Source organism: Lepidochelys kempii, chromosome 4 (genome assembly GCF_965140285.1).
Source record: "Lepidochelys kempii isolate rLepKem1 chromosome 4, rLepKem1.hap1, whole genome shotgun sequence".
Classification (NCBI taxonomy): Eukaryota; Metazoa; Chordata; order Testudines; family Cheloniidae; genus Lepidochelys; species Lepidochelys kempii.
Genome location: NC_136383.1, coordinates 89,914,036 through 89,940,376, shown reverse-complemented (window position 1 = coordinate 89,940,376; position 26,341 = coordinate 89,914,036). Strand labels below are relative to the sequence as shown.

General features: G+C 39.3%; 1 protein-coding gene across 4 annotated transcripts in view; it reads right to left on the bottom strand.

Annotated features, from left to right (window-relative positions):
• SCFD2 (sec1 family domain containing 2) overlaps nucleotides 1-26,341 on the bottom strand; it is a 312,565-nt gene that overhangs the window by 154,411 nt on the left and 131,813 nt on the right. For 2 of the 4 annotated variants that reach the window (XM_073342056.2, XM_073342055.2), the window contains exon 7: nucleotides 2,862-26,341. The exons of the other annotated variants lie outside the window; for them this stretch is intronic. The gene's annotated coding sequence lies outside the window, so the exon portion shown is untranslated. Of the gene's footprint in view, nucleotides 1-2,861 lie in introns of those variants that run through there. 4 annotated transcript variants of the gene reach the window in all.

The window sequence follows — 26,341 nt, the reverse complement described above, 5'->3', positions numbered from 1 at the left end:
TGCTGCTATGAGAGCGAGACTGCATAGGGTCTTTTGCTCCTTGGGACGGTCCCGGTGCCTCATGGTTCGGCACTCTGGGTGCCATCAGTACCAGGGCAGTTTTTGCGGTCAGGCGTTGCTGTTTTTGGAGGCGAATCCCAGTGTGGCAAGGAGTGGGACCGCTTTTTTTATGGTTTTGGTAGGACCAGGGTCCTTAGCAGCCATTTTTGCAGAGGACCCCATATCTGAGGCAGCTGCAGGTGAGGACTAGTGAGGAGGTGTCCTGGACTCGGGGTCGGAGGCGGGTTGGAGGGATCTCTCCATCATTAAAAGTTTTAATTGGAGGTCCCTGGCCTTTCTTGTCCGCGCTGTGAGTTTCTTGCAGCAGGGACACATTTGGGTAACGTGCATCTCCCCCAGGCAACTGCAAGTGGCTGTCTGTCACTGGTACTGAGAATCTGCACATCAGACAGCGCTTGAAACCTGGAGAGCCAGGCATGTCCGAGAGGCTAGCTGAATGAAGAATGGGAATAGTCCCGGTCTAATGCCTCTTCAGCGGTTGCCCGCCAGAGGCGAAGAGAAAAACGGGGAAAGTTGGTTTTTTGTTTAATGTGAACACAAAAGAAAAATGAACGGAGAGATGAACAATGAGGAAAATTAACTGAGAAAAGGGCAGAGATTAAAGGAATATGAAAGTAGATAATGGCGCTGCTGTCGTTCCAACCGAAACCAAAGGTGGTAGAGAAGGAGCTGGCTGGCGGTTGGTTGCCACATAAGTGTAGCCACTTGGAGCAGCGCAAGACGGATGCTACACGTGCGCAGCCAACCAGGGCACTGTAACCAAAAATCTCCGACTAGAAGCACAGGGTGCCAAGACACTTAAAGTGGAGCACCTGCAGGGACCCTCCTCAAAGAAGAACCTTTTCCTACCGCAGAATGTATCTGTGTAACCTATCCCCTCTGTCCATGTACTACAGCAATGTATAGTACATGAACATATAAGATCTGTAGCCAGCTAATAAACTGCAGAGGAATACACTATTAAGACAGGACCAACCGTATGTAAGGTAGATTTACACTATTGACACCTCTGGCCTGACCCAAGGCCAAAACGTAACTCTCCCATTCTTCCTGTTGCTCAATTTGAAATACGTCCTGCAAATTACACTGTAACCCTGCACTGCATAAGACTGACTGGGATAATTATCTTGCTATTTTCTCCAATCTCTTGACTAGAATGGAAAACAAAATTTTGTAATCCTTGCGCAAAGGGGCAATAGGCCTCCAATTCTTGATATCTTCAAAACCCCCTTTTTTGACCAAAAAATATCAAAATGCCTCCAGAAAAGGAAGATCCGAATGAGCATCTAGTTAAGGGTAATTGCAAGCCCATGAAAGTACCATAGAAAGGGGAATCAATGAACTTCTCATAAAATTCTGCTGTCAACCCATCAGTCCCCGGGGAAGTCTCCTCCTGTAATGACTAGATAGCTGCATGAAACTCCATCTCCTCTATTGGCCTCACAAGTTAGTCCTGTTTCTCATCTACCAAAGCTAGAAAGTCCACTGTACAATTCAAAAACTGCTGCTATTGAAAAGGAGGAATGGTCTGTCCCAGAAAGAGCTCACTGTTATATTCCTGAACTATCCTCAACACACCAGCAAACCTCCTGCAGGCCCACCCAGTAATAATACTACCACATCCCACTACATTCCCTTTTCCTTGCAACCTCAAAATATACCAGAGAAGGCTGCCCTACCTTTTGTCCTAAAGTCCTTGGCAAATTTAGGTGAATCTAGCTTTCTCCTTCGATACTGAACCATTTCCTTCTTAACTTCTTTTCAGACCTTCATATGTCCATGCATTCCCTAGCTTTCAATTGACTATGAAGATCTCTCAAGTGACTTTGCAATCAATTATATAGAGATGCCCTGAAAAGGAACATAGAGAGACCACCAGGCTCTACCTGGACAGTTCCCACCATTCCATCTGGGATGCCAAAGAGTCCTGAAATGTTTCTTGTTCAATACATATGCATACAACTTTTGTAATTTCAACTGTATTATCAAGTAAACAGGTATTCAATTTACAATAACTCTGGCCAAAAGTCCATGTCCTGTTCTCCCCAACTTCAATTTAGACCAAGCAGCAGTTAGAGAACTCTACAGGCTGTTCTCCACATTGTCCAATTATCGTCCAACCGCTGACCCAAGAGCCCTCTGAAAAATGTGAAATCTCCCTCTCTTCTTAAACAAGTGTGCCCCAAAATGTCCTTTAACCCTGCAGCATCACATAGTGCTTGTAAGTTTCATCAATTTGCAACCATTCTGGACGTTTTGCTCTGTTGGTCACTGCAGCTAAACAATTAAAATCGCCTTTAAAAAAAAAAACAGTTGTTGAGCCATCGACAAGAAAGCAACAACCTCTTTAAAAAGATTTTTCCTCAGCTTCTGACATGGTGGGTGGTAGATAATTACACAATACCTTACATCCAAAAAGAAATCAATTTGTAACCCCCTTCCTGTCTGCTGTTCTACTACCCTCTGAACCAGTACTGCATAAGTATTAAACAGTACCTCTCCATCATAAGTAGCAGACCCAGGAGACCAAAAAGATACATGTTCTTCCTCCAATCTCACCGAGCTCCCAAAATGTTGCACCTAGATGCCCACTAGATCTAATTCATGCCCTTTCAAAAACTTAATCATCTGCCTCTATTGCAAACTCAGAATGGAGACCATGTTCCAACTTGCTATTTTCAGTACCATTTTAAAAAAGGCTCAGGTCTGAATGGTCACAAATAGTTGTGATCCTCACCTACTTGACTGCCATGTTGATGCTCTTAATTCCTCCAATTTACTCCTCTCTCTCTCTCTCTCTCTCTCTCTTTCCTTTTGCCACTTTTTTCTTGTTGACTGGTTCATTACTCTCAACTGGAGGAGCTCCCCAAGTCCCCAGATCCTGATCCCAACTCAGAGTTTTCTTTCTGAAGTTGCGCAAGCCTGGTAATCGCCGCAATCCCCATCCCCCAAGAGATGTGCTTCTCATGTGCCCAAAGACTCCTCTTTACTCTCCCTCGCCTAAGACAGTACCTAATACAGAAAATCCATTACCTGTTTGAAGTGTGAACATGCTGTGTGGTTCAGATAATGGGGGCTGCCCACATTTAATATAACCCCACCATTCTCCTGGGATCCTGTCTTTCCCATTCCAATTTCATTAAACTCTCCTCTTCCTAAAGTTGGGCAGAGTAAAACCTGCTCTCCAACTAGAAAGTATGCCATATCTGTAGCATATCCATCCCTGGTGAGATTCCCGCATAACCAACTGTGCCTACAGATGTTCCCTCTCAAGTTTCATCTTCTCCCCTGCCCCTTTGGTTCTATCTGATAGTCTCCCCCTTCTTACGAGAGCTCATCCCAATCTGACTCTCAATGGTTCTTATTTACTCTCCCTGACCCCTTCTGAATCCTGTATCAGGAAAGGACAAAAATCAGTCCTTTCCCCAAACATAGAGAGTCAATGACATTCAAAAAAGGGCCCTCATCACTTCTTGTAGGGCTGCTCAGCCTCTTACCCCCTGGCTCAGAGAAGAAGAAATGTTTGTACAAATGGGAATGAAATCTTTCCCTATTGTGCTATGCCTCTAGGCACTGTTTATAAACACGTCCACACCTCTCCCATACACATTGCAGCTAATGAAATCCCTGTTGTCCTCAGTCTTCTGGGCATGTGATCCACAGTGCACACATTGCCTCACCCCACAACCAGCACTCGGTAGAACCACAGGTAAAACAAGAATGTGGTTGCCTGGGATACTCACAGTAACTCCAGTCTCAACCTGTCCCTCCATCCTGAATCCTTTCCTGCTTCCTCTACCACAGAGTTCCCAAGCCAGCCTCCCCACTCAAGATACCTTTGACCTGGGAGCAGAAACCCCCAGATACCATAGGAACAAGGCTCAAAATATCAGCCACTAATCCTCTGCTAGCACCACAGGATCTACCAGCCTGTGCAAATTTCTGCATCAGACTCCATACAAACAATTGATGATTCTTCCACCATTACATCCACAGGACTCACTGGAGGAATAGCACCTCCTCCAGCTCTACCACCGCAGGCTGCAGCCATCTTGGCAGGAAGAGGAAATGAAAGCTCTCTCTCATTTGACCCGTGGTTGAAATCTATACGTTTCTGAGAAACATTTTGGTTTTGACAAAATGGCATTTTTTGATAGAAAAGTCTTTTTCGTAAACATTTCAGTGAGCTCTATCTGTAAGGTTTGCATTACATGTGCTACACTGGCTATCTATTCAGTTCCACTTACAAATCAAGGTGTTATTCTCAATTTAAAATTCAACATGGGTCTAGGATCCTGTGGTCGGATACTGAGTATCCCAGTATCCGACCACATTAGCTGAGGTCCTCTAGGCTGTCAATGCCTGGAATTCAGTTTTCCCAGGTCAGCAGAAGGGCATTCTTAGCTGCAAGCCCTCAGTTTCTGAACTGATTCCTCCATGACTGCCTGTCAGAGCTTTACTTAGGCAAGAATCAGATCAGGATGCGAGGCTTTTTTGTTCGGTCAGGCCTGTGGCTGAACAATATTTTATTTTCTATTCTTTTTGTTATGTTTTGCTCTGGTAGATTGGATCTCCTAGGTGTGTTTTACTGAAGGGCACAGTTGTAAGTTTGGAGCTCTGTATGTTTTTAATAATTACTGTTTGCTGCCTTGGTACTTTTGTTTTAAACAGTATGAAAGGTATCAGATAAAGAAATTAAATGAACAACAGAATGAACTGAATGAGATAGATTCAAAACTGTAATAAAATATGCACATAAAAGTGCCACAGATGTAACAGGAAAGGGAGTAAAATCAGAAAATAAAAAATTTTCAATATATTTTTGAATTAGGGAAATGCCTCCAGCTATCAGAAGAATACCGCAACAATTTGTAAAAATGGCAGCACATTGCTCCATGCTATTAAAGTCAGACAGTAGACTAGCAATGAGATAACAACAGCTGCAATATATATGAATTAGTGGTAACTCAGCATACATAGCAGCACGCTGTAGGGTGAGAGAGAAAAGAGCAATGTTTTTGATAAATCCTCTAACACGCAATGATTCACAAATTTCAAAATGATGACACAATTCCAGACTCCCTCAAACAGTGGAAAAAATACACAAACCCTGTCTTGGCTACAACAGCATCTATGCATATTTCAGCTGATTCTTTTGACTCCCAGATTTCAACAGTGGTTAACTTGAGAAAGAAGCAGAGTCATCCTTATCACGTTTAATTGGTCCAAAAGATGCACATGTTCGAAGAGAACAAGGAGTGCTTTCACCGACCTCAGGACTGGAACTTTTACTATTGGCAGACAAAGAAAATATTTCATTAGCATACAAACCAAGGCAGCTCCTGTAACATGAAATATAATCATGCAGGAGTATTGCATTGAAATGTCATATAGTGCTGGTGAAATCCTGGCCCCACTAAAGTCAATGGGAGTTTTGCCATTGACTTCAGTGCTGCTAGGATTTCACCCTGCATTTCTCTCTCTCTGTTTATTTTTACAATAGCTTTTTAAAAAATTCTTTTGAATCTTTATTAGTGAAGGTAACCAACAGGGTCACTGGCTGATCAACGCACGTTCTCCCCTTTTTTCCTAATACTTCAGCAATTTGTTTCAGTAACACCACTGCATGTGACAGTTATTAGAGCACAAATCTATGTTGGATACTTGCTAGCTCATCAGGTCCAGCAGTGATGAGTCAGCTTGACAAATGGCCAGAGTTCAGAGTCTTTCCATAAATAATGACTTCGTCTTGTCAGTTGTTTTGGCCTCCACTGTACAGTAATATGTTTCCAGAGCAGATGGGGCAGCTCTCGTCTGCCATTCTGTCTTTAGAACTTCCTGTTCAGTGGTATGGTTCTCATCAACATTGATTCTGCAGAGAACACCTACTTTATAAGACTGATTTTTTATTTATTTATTTATTTTTAGCCAAAAGGAAAATGGCTGAATATTTATGTAGGTTAAAAGACTTAAAAAAATAAAATTAAATTAAAAAAAAAATAAAGAACTCTGAGTGAAAGTTTTAACTATGATATTAGTTTCAATTGACAACAGTTAGGCCTTGTAAAAGCAGTTTTTATCAGGTCTGTATTTCATCATACATCATTAAAAACTATATGTTTTTGCTGTGCAATTGCCTTTTTATGATTTTCAACTCTTGCTCATATAAATGTATTTTCAACCACATACACCTACAAATCCTACAGTGAAAGTCATTAAGATATGTATTGGTTCCTTCTGCCTTTTAATGTCTGGGCCCAATTTTCAAAGCAGACTCTAGCATTGCTCCTGCAATATTTATGAATACATCAACATGCAATCACAAAACACTATTTATTAATGTATGTACATTTGCCTGTGCAGTTGTCCAGTCTGCATGCACAAAATGCTCATAACTCTGTAGATGCATGTTAGAGGCCTCCTTAGAAATGTGCTTCTTTGCATCCATATGTCCCTGAATGTGAGAGATCTGGGGAATGGATTATAACAGGAATTTCTGTGAAGTTATTCCTCAAAGCAGAATGCAGAGTTTTGCATTTACAATTTTTGTTGCTTATGGAGATTTAAAATTACATGCACATAGTCAAACCCTGAGAGGACCAGGACAGAATTAACTTGAAAAAAGAAAATTACAAAGATATATATATTTCTAAAAGCTTACGAACTTGGGGCTCCATGCTTGTCTCTGCTCCGCAGTGCAGAAGGGAGCAGCAAACTGGAAATAAGGGCATAAAGAAGTCTATACCCACAAAAGGCGGAGAGCAATGTCGACATGGCAGACTACCCCTCTTCCTTCACAGAAGCCCATTTGACAGTATATGCTCCATGGGATTTCAAGGCACGTGCCAACAGGACAGGAGACAAAGGAACTAGAAAGCATCCTCTTGGAATCCCTGATGGAGAGGCTTTTTGTGGAGATGTAGGTAATGGGTCTCCTACACTGAGGGACAGGCCAAGCAGAACTGTGGAAGATGCCAGTATACAGTGTGCAGGCCCAGGGATCTACAGGATTATGCTACAGAACCTCCGGCTCCACTGAATTTGGAGACTGTGCTCCTTTTCTGAGCCCCAGAGTGATGAGTGCAGGATAAATGCATAGATAGGCAGGGCTTCAAACTCTTCCCTCTTCAGAGAAGAATCTGGCTGGAACAACACAAGTGTGAACTCAACGAGTTCCTCATTCACTTTCCCCCCACTCCTGTGAGCTGATCTGTGGAAGAAGAGAATTAGGCATGTGACGCTTCCCCTTGCTTCCTGCCCTTTCCCCTGCCCTTCAGTCTGTTAAAAGCGTGTGTCAGATAGTGAAAAATTATTGCATTTATGATATGAGCAATCCAAACTACGGAGTGCTGACTGTACTCAAGCAGACCTGTTAGACCTGCACATCCTTATTTGTCAGACTTACAATGGAAGTCCCAGTGATCTATATTTTGACTGCAAGGCTGCCTCTAAGAATCCATTACTGACTGAAGTTTGAGCCACACAGCTACTACCAGAGATCTAGCTTTGCAGGAGGGGAGTCTGTCTGCGCAACGATCTCCTGTCTTGGGTTCATTTGGCTTTGCAGTTTCAGCAAGCAACACATATTGCGGTAATCTAGTCAGGGCTTCCAGTTTCTGGGGAAGGAGCATTAGCAGCTGGCTGAAGCCATGTATTTCCAGCAAATAATGATACTATGAAATACCGAAATAAGACATTTTGCCTTGTAGTCTTACAGGTAAATTGAAGGAGAAGGGAATGTGTATGGTTTGAGAAGCCCCTTCCTGACTTCTGACAGTTTCATTTTGCAACCTTAGCATTCTTGTGAAAATTATTTTAATAAATATTTGCAAAAAAGTTACAAATGGAGCACCGCTCCATCTTGATTAAAAAAAAAACAACTATTTCACTTGTAGGGTACTAAGGAGTTGCAAATAGGGGTGTGCAAGATGTTCACAACGGAACCTGAAATAATGTGTAACTTGTCTGATTGATAAGTGTGCTAATGTTCATAAACTCACATCAGTTAGTGGATTTGCATGAAAATTCAGATAAGCCTGAACTAGAACTTCATTACTGTGTGTCTCCTCTCAAATATCAAGAGGATTCAGAGTGAAAATCACTTTTAGACTGAGATCAAGCAGGGAAAATTTCAATCCAAAAGGAAAGCTTTTGAGTAAGTTCTAAGCATCTGAAAACAGGGCTTCAGAATGGAACAGCCAGTACGACCTAATTAAGTAAAATTAAGTTTGTATGGTACAGAAGTAATTCTATATTTAAAATTAAGGACAATATGTTCCACATATATCTCCTACATTTAGCCAATTGGCTTCGTAATTTCAGTTTGAGAAAGAGAAAAAATTTCCTCTCCAGATTTTTCAATGACTATCTTGCTATCTACAGTGAACTACTAGGCACAATGAACTTTTTATAATGCAGTTTAAGTTTCTAAAAATTATATTTTTGGCCCAAATAATAGAAATGTGTGGAAAACCAATCTTGTTTGGCAAACGGGAAAAACTTCCCATGCATATTGCCCAAAAGGATATGAAAATATTTGTCCTGTCTACTGGATGGCTAAACAGTTTCCCAGAGGAAGTTGCATGACCTGAGGTAGGGTAAACTTATAAAGCATTGATACTTAAAGATTGCTTCAGGTCCATAATGGAAAATGGCTTTCTGAAACCATCTACATTGACAGTTGGCAATCTGCAGTCCATCACAGAAGCAGAGGATATATCTGCACTGGCAGACAAACTCTTTGACTTCAAATCTATAAGTTTCTGAAAAATGAAGATGCTCAAACATATCAAAATATCCTGGAGATTTCTGGTGTTAAAGAGGGACATTCATTTCCTTGCACCTTTCAGGAAAGCTCTGTTTAGTATTTAATACCCGCAATGAGAGTTCCAGGAAAAAGTGCTGACTTTCACACTTTCCAGGGCTAGGTATTGGAATTACCATGAACCCTAAAGTAAGGGGCAATGCCCCAGGAGTACACTGGGGACTAAGCTGTGACTAGTATCACAATTCAGCCCTTGCTTCCCCTTCCTCTTGGGGGAAAGTGAGGTAGGCCACGCAAGCTGCACTGATCGGTGCATGGGGAGAGGCGGTTTGGGGCTACACACTGCCCATCTGTGCAGGGGGGGGAGCAGCAGCCCACAGAGGCTGCTGCACAGGTCACAGGCAGCTCATAGTCAATCTCTGTAGAATTTAAGACAGCCACAGGGCATGTTTGCAAATGCTCTATAGGATCTCAAAACACATGTGTATCTCCAGCACTGACCCAGAGGATATATTTTTTTCCACACTTGCTTATGACACTGATATAGCCACTGTAAACTGCAGCATTATGTTATATATTTATATTAATGAGCACCTATCCTTGTAAGTTGGCAATTTCATGCCCCAAGAGTTCTAACAATGAAATTCCTTAGTCTGCCATATATCTGGAAACCTCTCTTTCTGCTGTGTAAGCACGACATATTCCCCTTAGCTGTTCTGTTCGCATGCAGAGACATTCTTGTGGCAATCAGTGAGAAAACACGAGGGGACCCTGGTCATTCCAGACATTGCTTCTACCCATCTCTCAGAAAAACAGCCACTAAACAGAGGCAATATTTCTTTGGAGAATTTAATTAGCTAGTATCCTTCAGAACATAATCAACTTTTGTGGCCTAGCATTTCTCATTGCCCAAACTGAAACTAGGCCAGAGTGGGCTCGGAAGCAGGCACTTATTTAACAGAGTCTAAAACCACAAGACATAGGAGGACTCCAATGGTCCTTACTTCTTCCCTTGAGGCAAAGGGAATGGAACTGTTATTGAATGTTCAGAAAACAGGAAAGGGATGTGGGAAGCTCTCATTTAACTCTCTGAAACTATTTTTGATTGTCAGTAGATATATCAATGTCCAGTTTTCAAACACGCTACATGAACTTACATAAGGCATATCTAGGCAATGATCTTTTAATGCAAACATTTCTCCTGAGTATATTAAAGCTGGCCCTGTGTCAAGCAAGAGACCTGGGAAACCCTTTTCTCCTCCCTGATGAATGAGTTAGCTATGTTTGTAAGTGAAGGAAATACCTACGGCAGTATTCTTTCATGTCCATTGATTAAATGCTATCTGTTACTGAACTAATTGGAAAGCTTTGATACATAATGTGCGCAAGACTATGCTCTGTTTAACTGCCTATGAAACAGAAATTATACCCACCACTAAATCTGCACTTGAAATAATATTTCAAACTGCTATTTATCTTAAAGCAGGGAGTGGACAGAGCCTATTCATATAATAATGGTCTGTCCAGATGGAGATTTCTGGATTTAAAATTTCTTCTGATATTTTGTGGTACAGATATTTGCCATCACCAGAAATTCATATAATCATCTATTCTCACCTTTTTACTAGCCCGAAGGGAAAATGCATTTTTGTGATTAATTTCTCAGTGTTTTTGTATTGGAGCAATCCCTCCTTTTGGAATGTTATAATCCATGATATACTTTCCCCCTCCTGTTGCTGGAGCTTTTATGTACATGCAGTGCTGTCACTTTGTAAGTGTGGAAGCATGGTTTCCCAAATCGTGTCACATTAATTTGTAGCCACCAACATGGGATCCCTCCTTTTGAAGCAACGTGTTGCTATGGCCACTTTCAAAACTTGGTTTGGTACTGCAAAATCATATTTTTCCAATGACCAATACAGTTTTGTAAAAGAAAACCTATTAGAAAGTGCTTTAAAAAACGTCCACAAGGAGATAGCAAGAGGAATTTTATAGCTCTTCTGGAGCCCTAAAGATAATGCGCTTGGAATTCTAACACTTTTCAACTGGCAGAAATCTTCAATACCATGGGCACTTGAGAATTCATTAGGAATGTGTACGTTTGTATGGATAATCTGCTCAGTGGAAAAAACAAATACATCTATCATAAGATTTGTTCATGCTACTCCTCATTTATTCACATAAAACACATTTTATTGTGCTTATTGTAAATCATGTCTGATCAATTGACAATGATGCAAGCTTACAAACATGCTCACAAATGGTTTGCAGGCCAACCTTTCTTGTCATACATGCTTGCAAACTTCAAATAATTCTTTATCCGTGCCTTACGCCTTCCCCCGCTGCCCCAAATACTTTCATGGGTATCTCTCTGAAAAACAAGCAACCAGTAGAGTAGTAAACATGACCAAACTTAAAATAATAAACCAACCTTGTACATACAATGGCATATGAAGAAACTACTGTATGAGAAATAGTTTGACTAAGTATTTTTTTATTAATTATGTTACCTGAAAACCATACAGGAGAACAAATCATTCTTTATCTAATGGATTGTCACAAATGGTACCTGAATATTCTGATTTATTTTTATATTCAGCCAACACATATAGTTTTATATAAAGCCAATGTTTTTGTAGTCAGAGAATCTCAGCAGTCATATATTTTCTTATATATCTTTAAGCCGCATGTAATAAAACACATGAAACCATGCCTCTTAAGCTATAGTCTCTGCTGACAATTTCTACATCTAGATAGAGTGACTAGTGCTACAGGAAAAAGACCAAACGACTAAGCATTTATTGCCAAAGGCCTACCAAATTTCTAATGTACATAATCTATTTTAGGTACTTATATGACACTCTGACTGTAGTAGGTGAGCACGTCTCAGTCTTTAATGTACTCATCCTCAAACATCTCTGTTAGATAGAGAAATACCATTATCCACATTTTAAAGATGGGGAAATGAGATACAGAAAGGCCCTGGACCCACAATGGGTTTTAGGCATTGTCATGTTGAATGTTGCCACATCTAACTTTTAGGTGCCTAGAAAATCACTGGAATCTACAAACCCTGAGTTAGGCACCCATGCTCCATATACAAAACATGGGGAGAGACAGGCACCTGAAAATGGGATTCACAAAAGCCAGCACAACAGGTGGGAGACACCTAAGCTAGCCAAAGGTATAAAACAATGAGAGGGGTGTGTTCTAAGCTCCGCCTCTTACAGATTTAGATGCCTAAATCTGGGCTACAGGGAAGTGCCTATTTCTGCTTGCAATCCACAGCAGGGAATCCACTGCTAGAGTCAGGTGCCTTAGCTGTTTCTTGAGAGAATGGTTCAGGTGCTTGCCTAACTCCACACAAAACAGCTGAGGGGGCCAGAGCTGGCATGGGGAAGAGGCAGCCACCCTTATAACTCAGTGCTTGGGTAAACTCACCCGGGATGTGGGAGACACTGGTTCAATTCCCTCCTCTGCCTGATGAGAAGAAAGAATTTGAATAGGGATCTCCCACCTCTCCGGAGAATGCCCTAACAACTGAACTAGAGATTCATTCTCACTCTTTCCAACCCACTTAATATTTTATTATTAATTACAAAGTGGAATGATTTCAACAAGAAAGATGGAGAGCCCCACATCAGATTACCTCATAGTTTACCAGTTAGGGCTCTAATCACCTCTGACATCAAAGGCTGTGATTTTCAAAAGCTGTCTAAATGGATGTTCTTGTTCAGAATTCACTTTGAAAGTGAATTAAGCTAAACTGAATTAAGGTAACTTTAATTCTGAATAAGAGTGTCCACACGGGGGTTTAGTGTAGTTTAATCTGCTTTAAAAACTAATTTGGATTAATTTTCTGGAGTGTTTGCATTTAGACAAACCCTAAGAAAGTTAGCTGCCTGACTCCCACTGAAGTTAAATGGAAACCGGGCACCTAATTCCTTCAAAGTCTCTTGAAAAATCTAGCCCATGTCCTTAGTTCCAAAAAGACAAGCTACATTTTTCCAGTAGCAACTCTTCAAATAAAGTATCAAATGTATATTAGTATATAACTCTTCAAAATACACTATTACAACAAAATGTATTTTTAAATCACACTGGTTTTCTACAACACAGTGTTTTCTTTTTCAAACACCATGTACAGATACCTACTTTCTCTGACTGGCTTGTTGTGTAACAAAAATCACACATAAATAAGTCAAGTCTGAACAGACATGTCTATGAAGAAGCTGTCCTCAAAACAGATCTACTTAGCAGATACCAAAGAATCAATAGTACTCTGGATGGTAAAAACAAACAGAAAGGAATCCACATTTCTGGAAACTGATATAAACTAGCAGACTGCTATTAAGAAAGATGAAAGAAAGTTATCTTCTTAAGTTAAAGTCATTAAAAGAGAAACTAGAAGATAGCGGTCGATAACAAACTTAATATGAGTTCTGTTCCAACATAAACTCATTCCATTCAGTTAGATATCCAAGGAAGAATCTCTTGCAGGGCAGCTTATATTATTCCCACTTTAGAGTGCGCCTGAATTACAGCCGAGTGGTTCTGGTTTCCAAGCAGAAGTTTTATTTCACTTTGGCCCTTTCATCCTGAATGTAGAATTTTTAGAGAGACAAGGTGCGGGAGGTAATATCTTCTATTAGACCAACTTCTGGTGGTGAGGGGGACAAGCTTCTCTCTCACCACCAGAAGTTGGTTCACTAAAACAGTGGTTCTCAACCAGGGGTACATACTCGGAGGGATATGCAGAGGTCATCTGGGGGTACATCAACTCATCTAGATATTTGCCTAGTTTTACAACAAGCTACATAAAAAGCACCAGCGAACTCAGTACAAACTAAAATTTCATACTGACAATGACTTGTTTATACTGCTCTATATACTATACATTGAAATATAAGTACGATATTTATATTTCAGTGGATTTATTTTACAATTGTATGGCAGAAATGAGAAAGTAAACAATTTTTCAGTCATAGTGTGCTGGGATATTTTTGTATTTTTATGTCTGATTTTGTAAGCAAGTAGTTTTTAAGTGAGGTGGAACTTGGATGTACTCAAGACAAAACAGATTCCTGAAAGGGGTATAGTAGTCTGGCAAGGCTGAGAGCCACTGCAATAACCCATCTTGTCTCTCTAATATCCTAGGACTGAAACAGCTACAACAACACTGCATGCAGTATTTTTAGCATGCCATTTATTATCTTTACAGTGCCTGCAAGTATGCCCAGTTTTTAGGCTGTGCAAAGTGGTTCTGCTATGGCAAAAGTTTACAGAAAACTTTAAGTGGTCCAGAGACAGTTAAAACTATCACTCTTTCAGATAGGTAAGATGGATTTCTGGAAAGAGTAAAGTAGTACAGGGCTCATCTTATTTAAAGAAAGGGTTTGGACTGGCCAATATAAGAGATTGCAAACCTCTTTTTTATTACTAGAACACTTGAAAATATGTATTTATCTACAGCCAAGGATAATACCCAATATGGGCCTGAATTGGGGTCTGTGGTCAGAATTCATTGTTGGATGAATACCATAGGTTTAGTCTTTTGGTTAATAACAACTGGAACAAGGACGTAGAAGTTTTATTTTCTCTATCTCCCATCCCTCCTAGGAGAGAGAATGTGCCTCTAACGTCTACATCATTCCCTCCTGGCTGTGGGTAAATTTTGGAGAAGTTTCTCTCCCAATTCCTCTCCTCTCATGAGTGCTGGGGGTCTGAATAGCTCTTTTCCCCTTTTTCAAGGCTGAGTGTGAGGGAAAGAGAATCTCCATCTCTTGTCCCATGTTCCTGGGACAGCTGAGAGAAAGGAAAGCTCCATTCCGTCCGTATCACCCCTCTGCATGAAAGATAGAAATTAAAATAGCTTTGTGTTGAGCACATAATTTCATTATTACTTAGTGAGTGACATTTTTAGCTCTTGGCTAGTTCTGAATAATTTTCAGGATTAAAAAGAACAGAGTTTGTTTATTTGTTTCAGCAAAGTAAACATCTAAAGGAAATAATACTTGTCTTTTTTACAGAGCTTTCCATCCATTGATCTCAAAGTGCTTCCCAAAGGGGGTGTTAATAGAAAATTATCTCCATTTTATAGATGGCAAAACAGACTCAGAGAGGTGAAGGGATTTGCTCAAGGTCACACAGCAGGTCAGTGGCAGACCCAGGCATAAAACCAAGGTTTTTTGACTGCCAGTCTTCATCCCTATTCACTGGACCATGTTCAGAGTAGAACTGTAAACAAAAATGTCTCAAGAGAACATCCTATGAAATTTTAAATTGTGAAGAGGCATATTTATAAAAATAAATCTAAATGAAAGTTAATTATGACGTACTGTTCTGTAAAATATCAGTGCACTTTAACTTTTAACATCTGAAAATTACAAAACCTTAAATCTTAAATAAGTGCCTCAGTGAGGAGATTTGTAAACACTGCTAAGGTGACCTGTGATACAAAACAGAGCTAAGGATTACTACCAGAGAGGTATCCTTTGAAGTGTCTAATTGTGATATATTGCATTTTATTTCCCGTTTATCACTACCACATCACCACTACTAATAGATCATATCTCACCCATATCCAATTACTATTACTTTCAATTTTCAGCTCTTTGAGTGATGCTTTTGGTTTTCACTTTGCCTTTAAAAATGGAAGAGGCTGGGCAGCTAATATGTACAAGCTTCATATACACTGCAACCTTGGGTATTTGGGTCCCAGTCATTCAGAATTTCCTCAGGCAAAAGCCTGAGAAAGGAGTTCAACTTTATTTCATGCCTTTACACCAAAACAGATTCTAGCTCTGGTAGAGTGTAAGGGAAACATGCCTATACCTTCTCGGTATATCCTAAAAAACAAACTAAAATTCTGGTCTGACATCAGAAAATTGATGAAAAGGTTATTTCAGTGATACACGCCATAAGAACCCATATTAAATGTGTAGCATATTAATTTCACAGGGCATCTCCATACCAAGGATAAATAAGAAAATTTGACTAGGTTTCTCTGTGCAATTCATATTTCATCTCCTTTTTCCTTTCTATACTATTGTGAATAGGCCTGGTTTCTTTACATGGACTCCATTCCTTCAATCATTTTCACTCCTTCTCTAGATCTTTTCTATTACCATTGTGTTTTCTTTGAGCCAATGTGACCAACACTGAATTTAATATTCTAGGTAAGCACATTACATCCGTTTATAAAAAGGTACTATAATATTTCTCCCATGATTGTCTATTCTCTTCTTAATATAACCTAATATTTCTTTAACTGCTGATGTGCAAGCATAGAACAGATATTTTCAATGGACAGTTCACATTGTCTTCTAGTTCTTTCTCCTGAGAGGTTACAAATAATTTTTAAACTTACCAGTGTATATGAGTAATTTTAAGTGTTCTTTCCCATGCATACTACTTTGCACTAGTTTAAAGTGAAGTTCACAAGTTATTTTGTCACCCAGTGTTTAAGTTGTGTTAAATTCCTCTAGAAGTCATCACAATCCTCCCTCATCTTGGGCAACATAAATAATTCTGTGTAGTCATTATATTTAGACCCCTACTATTCATTCCCTCCTCTAGGATGTTAAGATGACCCGATACGGATTCCTGGGGCACCTATTCCTAAGCTTTTTCCACAATAAGAACGAGCAATTTATTTATACTTCTGACTTCATCTCTCAACCCCAGCTTTTAATCCATGACTAGACTTTACATCTCCTGGATACCAAGTTTTCTTAACAATCTTTTACAGGGGACTTCAAAAAGACTTTGTCAGAAGACTACATTAGATTAAATTGTGCCCAGGCCTAAATGCCCATTTCTTCCCCAATTTGCGTGCCTGCACACGGAACAAGAACATCCCCACAGGGGAGCAGGACTCTGTCTCTGCTGGCACCTCTAGCAGTGCTAGCTCCCCAAAGAGTGGCATGGAGAAGCAGAGCTGTCTAGGCATAGATGTGGAGCGCATGCTGCATGTGCTGGAAGGGTAGCAGAGCTGTCATTATACCACATGCTCCCCTGGGGCTTCCAACCGTAGCAGAGTTTCTCTACATCCCTCCAACATGAGGCCAGGCTTAAAGTCCACAATGCAGCAGCTCACAATATCCAACAGTTCTTTCTTTTCTTCTACACTATTCAACCTTTCAAAGAATTATAACAAAGCTTGAGAAGATGCTCAACCCTTATGAAAGCTGTGCTGGTTGGCTCCTATCAGATTATATTCACATAGCCCAACGTTTTTATTTTTGTCTTCAATACTTATCTATATTGTTCTTCCTGGTAGTAAAGTAACATTTATAATTCCATCCGTTTTTTGAAGCTGGGTGTGTGACACTGGCCACGCTCCATTTCTGTGCTCGAGTAGCTGTTTTTAATAAGTTACATAGTATTGTTAGTAACTCTACTTCATTCTTAAGTCCTGTCAGAATCTTGGATGTACGCCATCCATTCCTGGTGATTTACTGCAATTGCATTTCTCCAGCTGATTTATCAACTCTTTTATGGATACCTCTGTCTCACCTTCACTACCTGTAAAGAGCAACCCCAAGCGAGACACAGCACTGCTTGTGAACACAACACAAAACCTCAGTGCCTCAGACAGATCAAAAATAAAACAGAGAGCCTGATGTTAGTTAAAATATTCACAAGAGAAACTCCCAGCATAGACACTGCTTCACAGAAGAAGCAAAGTCATTTAATAACATTTCATAAAATACACTCCACAGAAGCCTTTGAAATTACAGACTGTACTTCAGCTGTGAATAACTACAGTTGGTCACAATAACTTGTGACAATATGGCAAGGGCTCAGCCTGGCAGACCAACACCACAGCATAGTGCAATAGAGAAGAATCCACGTCTGGAACCTCAACTCCTGAACCCAAAATATGAAGTACATTATATCATGTCACATTGGTGCATTTTGTAGATACCGGACAAATTCCTAGTACTGTAAGGAATGTCTATTTGTGTACCATAGGTGACTAGTCATCCTATGCTGTATTTCTGAGTGTATATATTGTACAATATAGTGTTTCACATTACAAAATACAACATAATTTGTTTTTAGACAACAAACACTGCATAAAAAGCAACACAGAAGATTTTATTGTAAAGGTACATTAGAGAGACACCACTCAAGAAAGCTGCATAGTGGCACTCATGCAGGCAGAAAGGGAAAATGATGTAGGAAGATGGAGAAGATTAAAGTGAAATAAATCAGAGAGTGAAATGATACAATCAAGAGCTTTTGCAGACCAATTGCACTGATCGAAGAATGGGAAAATGTGGAGATGGGAAAAGGAGTGGGATTTAGTGTTAATCATTTCATATAACTGACCATTTATAATGAAACTAAATGAAGGTAAAATGCACAGGGTGGTGAGGACAGGAACTGGGTAACTGAAGCACCCAAATTCAGCACTCCCCTACTGATTTCCCCTGCCACAGGGAGGGTAGTCTGATACATTGTTCCACCAATGGGTTTAATGACTTGGGAGAGGACAGGCAGAAACAGAAGTGTCCATGTGCACGTAGCCCATTTATTTTAAAAATGGAAAAGCCATGAGATCTGCTATCATTGTTTATAAAGTGCTAGTCACCTGTATTAAAGCTTATGGGCCAGATTCTCACTTGGCATAAATAGGTATAACTTCTTAGGTATGTTCTGAATGTGGCCCAAAAAGCAAGCAAGTTTTTTCACTGTTTACCATTACAGTGATGTTCAGAAAGAGCTTTTTTCCACTGAATGACATTACATACTGAAATGCTTTCTATGCAATTCATAGACTTTAAGGGCAGAAGGGACCATTATGGTTATCGAGGCTGTCCTCCTGCACAGCGCAGGCCACAGAACCTCACCCACCCACTCCTGTAGTAGGCCTATAACCTCTGGCTGAGTTACTGAAGTCCTCAACTCTTGATTTAAAGACTCCAAGTTCAAGAGAATCCACCATATATTCTAGTTCAAACCGGCAAGGGACCTGTGCCCCACTCTACAGAAGAGTTGAAAACTCTCCAGGGTTTCTACCAATCTGACCTGGAGGAAAATACCTTTCTGACCCCAAATATGGTGTTACAAAATGTTTAAGAATATTAGGCCAGAACTTCACATTAATTTATTCATAAATGTCTAAGGATCTAATTGTCAAATTGACCTGCATAATGGCACTTACAAACTGTATATGTGCACATATTTGGCTGAGCAAACTGGGCAATTCTGTGTCTGATGATCATATTTGCACAAACACATGAGAGTATGTGCTGTAAGTCTGCATGCATAATTTCAGAGGTCACTTGAAACTGGCCCATACTGTTTGAAACCATGTAAACGCCCGTAATCAAGAAAATTTTAAAAAGAATAAAAACAATATGTTCCAGGATGAATGACTTCGAGAAATACGCCATCTACTTCTTCCATGTTCCTCAAGTGGGAAAAAGAAAAGAATAAACTTCACATTTAAAGAATTCAAACAGATCATGTAGAGGAAATGGTGAGAGAGATGAATGCTCAAGAAAATGCTCTCCTTCCCTTCTTCCTTCCATGCAAAAATTCAGATAATAATTACTTCCAGCCCATAACACCCACTTCGGTGGAAAGACTATTCTTAAAAAGTACCATCTTCTTTGATAAACTGGGTTGATAAGCAAACCTGGTATTTATATTTTATGCATCTTCTTCACTTTAATCACCGGTCATGAGCCTGACATTCCACACAGTACAGACGCAAATGAGTAAAGAACATACCTTGCAGATTAACTTTTCTCTTTGAAAAGTCAAAGCTGTACATTTTCTTGAAGATGCATGGTGCCTATATTGAGCCTAGTTCTAGTACAATAAGCAGTCAGAAACTTGATTTAAAATTTTCTGCTGTTTACGGAAAATTTCATAGCAGCAATTTCTACTGATACTGTGATTATATGCGAGTATTTTCCACACAATGGAATTGGACTACAAATTGTATTGAAGTGCCCTCAATTTTAAATGATTTTTGTTGTATCAAATGTATCAGGTTCAGCTTTCTGAGGAATGGTTCCATTGTCTAAACCAGGGGTTCTCAAACTGTGAGCCGTGGCCCAAAGGTGGGCCACGACACAGTCCCGGGTGGTCCACCAGTGCAACTGCATTCTCCAGTCAGACTGTTTGGTTTCAAAGATCTTGAAGCATTTCTTTGAGTGCATATTGCTAGGGATTTCTAGCATTACAATTATTTACATTAAAATGAAAAGGAAACATGGTACAGTACACTGTTAATTTACAGCATTACCGTTCATATGTACGTAATAATTAAAATTAATAATTTTCCTCAAGAAGTGTTAATAGTGGGCCACAATGCTTATTGCAGCTGCACAGATGGGCCTCTGGGGAAAAAAGTTTGGGAGCCCCTTGTCTAAACCATGACAATGATTAAAAAACTGGATTTTCAAAGTGCCCAACATTGGCCAAGCTCTCCTCTCATACTGAAGGTGATGGTATATGCTGAGCGCTTTTGAACATATAAAGCTAATCTCACACACATCACCTACCAAGTTGTGATTTAACATAGAAATGTCATTGTCATTGCACTGTCCAATGTATAGCTAAAGGAGTTCATCTAAACAATACATTGGCAAACACTCCACATCAATCACACCCAGTTTCACGCTCTTACACCTGCTGTGATTTATTGTGTTTGGTATACTCCAAAGGAAAACTGATGCAATAGAGGTGGGAGTTTTTGTACACTCAAAAGTAAGATATTTCAACTACATGCTGTATCTTTGGGGGAACACTGTACAAGGTTATGAATGGTGTATATATTTCACTGAGGGGCAGGGACTGTATGCAGCTCAAGGGTGGAAAAACAGTGAGGGATGACTAAGGTGAATCACTCAGGCTGTAAACAGCTCCAGAGAGGTAGCACCCCCTGGGGAAGCTTGTATAAACTGGTTCAAACTGGGTTTTCCAGAGATCAATAGACAAAGAAGGGGCTTTTGGTATAAAAAGGCTAGGTTTAAACTGACTCAGGGCCTTTTTTCTGATCCAGCAAATGGACAGGACTTTCTATCCAAGAGGAGGCTCCAACCCTTGAGGAAGCAATGGAAAGACTTTGGCCTACTCGGGCCCCATAAAACTGATGGGCAACCACTGATAAGCCTTCAGCATGCACATATGGACTTTTATTGTTTTTATGTGCTTTCTCTGTAAGGCTTTTACCTTAAGAATAAATGGGATTGCTTAGAAGGAGCTACGTGCTAACATGCAACTGCTGGCTATACACTGCTCAGGGCCCTTGGAGAGAAAGTGGCCATTAGGCAGAGTGGCTTGGTGGGGATTATCACAGTACAAAGCAGGGAGCTGTGCAGCCTTAAAAATCCCTAGTCAGAAGGGAGTGGGTCACAGGTCCCTGTCCAAAGACAGGTGACAGCTGGAGGTCTGAGATCAGATTGGATACTCCCAGAGTGGACAATAGAGGGGGAGGGGAGTAGGTAGAAATACAGGCGCAGTTACCCTGAAACTGTGACAGCATACACCAAAGGAGAACTGATGTAATAGAGGTGGGAGTCTCTGTGCACTTAAAAGCAAGAACAGCTAGTTCTGCCCCTCAACAGCAGCTTTGTTTTTATTAATTGAAACTCAAACATAAGAGCTGAAGAACTGCAAAACGTTTGATGTAGAAATAACAAGCTATGCCCTATTTGTCAAGGAAATAGTTTTAGCATATTATAAAAACAAAACTGGAAAATAGACACACACAGCTGGAGTTTCCTACTCCTGTTTCAAATTTTTCTATTGATAATTCAACAAAACAGCTCATATTTTACCAATTAATAATGTTAAATGAGCAGCTCGTGCTACTCCCAGCTGCATGGCTAAAATGCAGCATCAAACAAATGGAAAACCACTATCATCTTCCACAAGCTTGGATACTGTGCTGTCATACTACACAAATGAGCAGGGTTTTTTGGTTAGTTGGTTGGTTGGCTGGGGTTTATATATTACCACACTTTCAAACTTTCTGGTAAAGATCTTTCCATTCTTATTTGTGTCATCTTTCTGTTCAGACTCTTCATAATTTCTCTGTGTTTTTCACTCTCTAGAAATACTTTCTTAAGTGATGCTTACAAAAAAGGCAAGCACAGTCCCATCAAATTGTAATATAATAGATAAAATACTGCCATTTGAAACTTTTCTCATAAGACAATCCGGAAGTTGCTTGTTCCTGTCACTCCTGAATATCAGTGTTATATGTTGCCTGTATAAAAGTGTAGTAAGACATGTTATGTGGCATATGTTTCACAGCTTCATCACATAAACTGTACCAATGACGGTGTACGTTTAGTTATACTGCATACAGTTTGTCCTGTCTTAAATACTGACTCATTCTGAGTATTTTTGATTGATGGGGATTTTCTCTTCTTTTCTTGGGCTATTGTAGTTGATACAGTTATTTTGGAATTAGACTGGATTACATTGTTATTAATTGATGTTATGTTGAATACATTCATTCACTAAGTACTTACCACAATAATCTTCTTCATAAAAGATTATTAAAGAATTACTGCATTATTTTAAACAGCTTATCTTTTCTCCTTTCTTCTTGCTATAGATGTTGCTTAGAGTAACAAGGGTGATTTATTAACTTTCAGCCTACTCGTCTTTCTTTTGTAATTACATTTCTTTTGGACACTTGCTTTAGGTTTTTTGCTTTTTCACTAATTAATGTGTATCAAATACACACATAATCCAAATATTATTTTTCAATATAATTCAATAAAAACCCTTAAAAATAATAAATCATTTTTATTTCAAGAATGAGCATTGTTTACCTGAAATAAATACTGAAACCCTAAATCCAAACCGTATTCTCTGTTGCAGAAGAGCAGAAGATTTGTTACTTGATTGCTAATGGTGGCTGGAAACATAGAATTAGATTCAGAATCTTTTATTAGTCATAATTAGTCAGATCACTTTCCATATGTTCACGGAGTTTAGATGTTGTTTGTTTATATACATCACACAATTGTTATATTCTTTTCTCAGGTAGACTGCAGTGGAAGCTGTGTGCACACTTCTGGCTATAGTTTGGCCTATTTTGTAAGTTGCATCGCAGCAATACAAACATTTAAAGCATGCTATGTTAAGGTAGGACAGCAATTGGAGTCCAAGCCAATCAACAATGGAAGGTTAGGCTAAAAAGTGTACTTTCAGGAGAGATTTGAAGAACATATAAGTTTCAACCTGATAATTCCAAGCTGAATTCATAATCTACACCAAAGGGAAATCAGGTCTGGGTGTAACACATTTCCCCGTCTGAAAGAGAAGGTCAAGCATGATTGTCAAAAGAAAGAGGCCTCTATCAAGACAAATCCAGAGACTGGAATCCCAGAAAACTGGTGAGGCCACAGAAGCATTACTGTATGAAAATCTCCAGACAAGGCTTGTAAGGCACCTATGGCAGCACAGGAAAGGAAGAATGTTTTTTCCCAATGACATTGAAAGATGTCTGAAAGAGGCCTCAGACCTATGCCATTCTTGGCACAGAAGCGTGGACACTTGACACTGACCTGGGAAAAGAAGTTATTCTCTGGATAACTCTGCTTGCTGAACAGGCAGCAGAGATGTGTGCTTATCAGTATTTATCAAAGGCTATATAGTGTATTAAGGGTCATGTGGCTAAATCCATGCACAAAATTAATCTATGTTAACTTTGAACAGAAACCTAATCTAATTATAATTTGCAAAAATTGCTACGGAAAATGTACCTCTAACTTACAAAACATTGCTAAGCTATGAAAACTAAAAATGAAGTTATACAACACTAAAGTAATGTTTCCTAATGCATGCTCTGACACACCAGAATCACAGATAGCATGATAGATACGTGTGTGAAGGGGGGGAGGGGATCTGCACAAAACAAGGAGTCTATGTGATCTTTACCCCCTTTTTTCTCACTTTAAAAGAATTCCGCATTAGTCAACCACATCAGTGTATTGTTTTTCATTATATAAACATGCCTAATCGGTTATGACTGGCTGCTGCCACTGATCATCAGACAAGCATTTCCAAAATAATGTTACTGTCATGAAAAAGGAAACTAATTTTTAAAACAAGACTCATACATTTGCTTACATAAATAAGGCATGTTGCTTTCTAAAATTATGAAGTGTATAAACACTGCACTCTGTTATTCACATGAAAATGTTACGTAAGAGAACTGCCTCTGTCTAACTGTGCAACACTGTCACTCACAATGAGTGCCAAAAGAAAATCCAAGAAAGAAATCCTGCACTGTGGTCTGTGAACTTTTACATCTTGACAGACGCCAGCCCACATGCCCATAAACCAGAGTAAAAGGGTCAAAGCAAGACGTATCTTGACCTGAACTTTAACTACCAGAGGTGACACTTATGCAACAGCTAAAACTAAACAGAACAAATAGGGAAGGAGGGAATGCAGGAGCCACCTAGTCCATATTGAACTAAAATACAAGACAATTTAGTATGTCTCTCAAAAGATACTCCAGAGACATTTCCTGCTCTGCAGTCTTGGGTATGGAATAGGGAAGAGAGTATATACGAAGATGTCTACAGGACAATATTTGAGTAAATCCAAATAAGAGTAGTTTATTTGATCATTTGTAATAGATTAGGAAATGGATAGTAGTATTTTAAATGGTACTAAAAAACAACAGCAACACTATGTAGTATATACAGAACACCATATGCTATATTAAAGTGTGGGATAATTGTTAATTTATTGCATTTTTAGAACAGTTTTTAAGTAAAGGTAGTAAAATATCAGAGCTGTACCATCAAGTTTCAGAGATCAGCTGAGGTACTAGTCTGCCAGCTTATGCTCATAGGTCTGAATAAGTTTATAGTCCATATCAGAAAGGCCAAATTTGATCTCAGCCTTTTTTTGAAATAAAGAAGCACCTCATCAAATGTATATTTGCATATGGATCCAAAACTGGCCCTTAATTATGAGGGACAGAAGCCATCTTGGCCAACACTGGGAACTAAACTGGAGTCCTCCAGAGCTAAAAGTATGAGTGGCTACACCCTGACCTAAAGAGCCAGGGGCTTTGTCATAAGGGTCTATAGGAGACTCAGACCCTCTATGGATAGAGCACAGAGGGGAACACATAACACTCACTGCATCTGCAAAACTACACTTATTTGAGTCCTAAATTATTAATAAAAATAAAAACATATTACATTATTGATAGTCAAAATATATACCAGCTTTAAGAAAGGTTCTTGTGTGTCATTTTCAGGTTCTTAAATTTTAACTCCACACATACTATTAGACTCTAAAGGCACAAATGGGCTTATGCAAAAAAAATGATTATGATCAATAATTCAGGACATTTATTTGGCTTTGCACATAACCCTGTGATTATGGACCCTTGTGATTCTTTTTTACATCTGTGCCCAGCTGTACATTGAAATATTGTATTTCAATATACTGTATCCATAGTAAAATCTGTACAGACTGCTACCTTGCTGTAACTGCCATAAATTCAAAAATTGCCCTAAATTCAAAGGCTCAAATTAATCTCTGGTTTAACTCCACTGAAGGCACTGGAATAATACTAGAGTAAATTTGACCCAGTAATTATAAATGTCCAGTTCTGTCCAGTAATTATTCCTGTTTGCCTCAGATGATGCATTGTTTTCTACACTTGTGCATTTCCACTGAGAACAACCTGAAACAATCAAGAACACTGTGTGCAATTGTTCAGAGGCGTTCAGAGGCTTGTGCTATAAGGGTTAGCACGTACTGGTAGCACTGCTTCCTGGCTCCTAAAAATATACTAAATTTGAAAGAATGGTAAAAGAAGAAGAAGATATTTGCTGAATAGTTTAGTACCTTGAAATTCTTGAAAGATGGTTACTGACACAAAACAAAGAGGCGAACTTCTATAATCATAAGCAAATATCCTAAAATTTGTTTTGGTGTACAAAAGAGAAACAAAAACAAGTGCCAGATTTATTTTATATGGGTGGTGACCACTAAAAGAACATTTTTAATCATATTATCTAACATCTCCCTGTTTTTGTTTTGCCAGGCTTGGTGTGCACTGCAAACTAGCAAGAATTTACTCATATTTTTAAAATTAGTAAGATATATCCTACCAAAACTTGGAACCTTCGCAAGGAAGTGACTTGTATGGAAAAGAAGGAGAGAAAAAATAAGATTTAACTTCACCACATATATTTTCACAAGTACCTTTTAAAAAATGTCACCTAATTTTAAAAAGGAGCTTTAGTTTCCATTCCACAGCTTACTTAAACAGGAATACTTGATGTCAGAATGTCCTCTATATGCTACTGCATCTGCATGCCGAAAAATAATATAAATGGTTAATGAATATTGCACCATATCAGTTTCCTGTTCCAGTTGGCTGTCTTGTTATGTTGGCAGTGATTCAGGGGCCTGCAGAGCTGCAGGCATATGTCTCATGTTAAAAAGTCTCATGTTATAAACACTTCAATGAAAATTACCATCCAGTTTGGAGCCAACTCTGACCAGGTG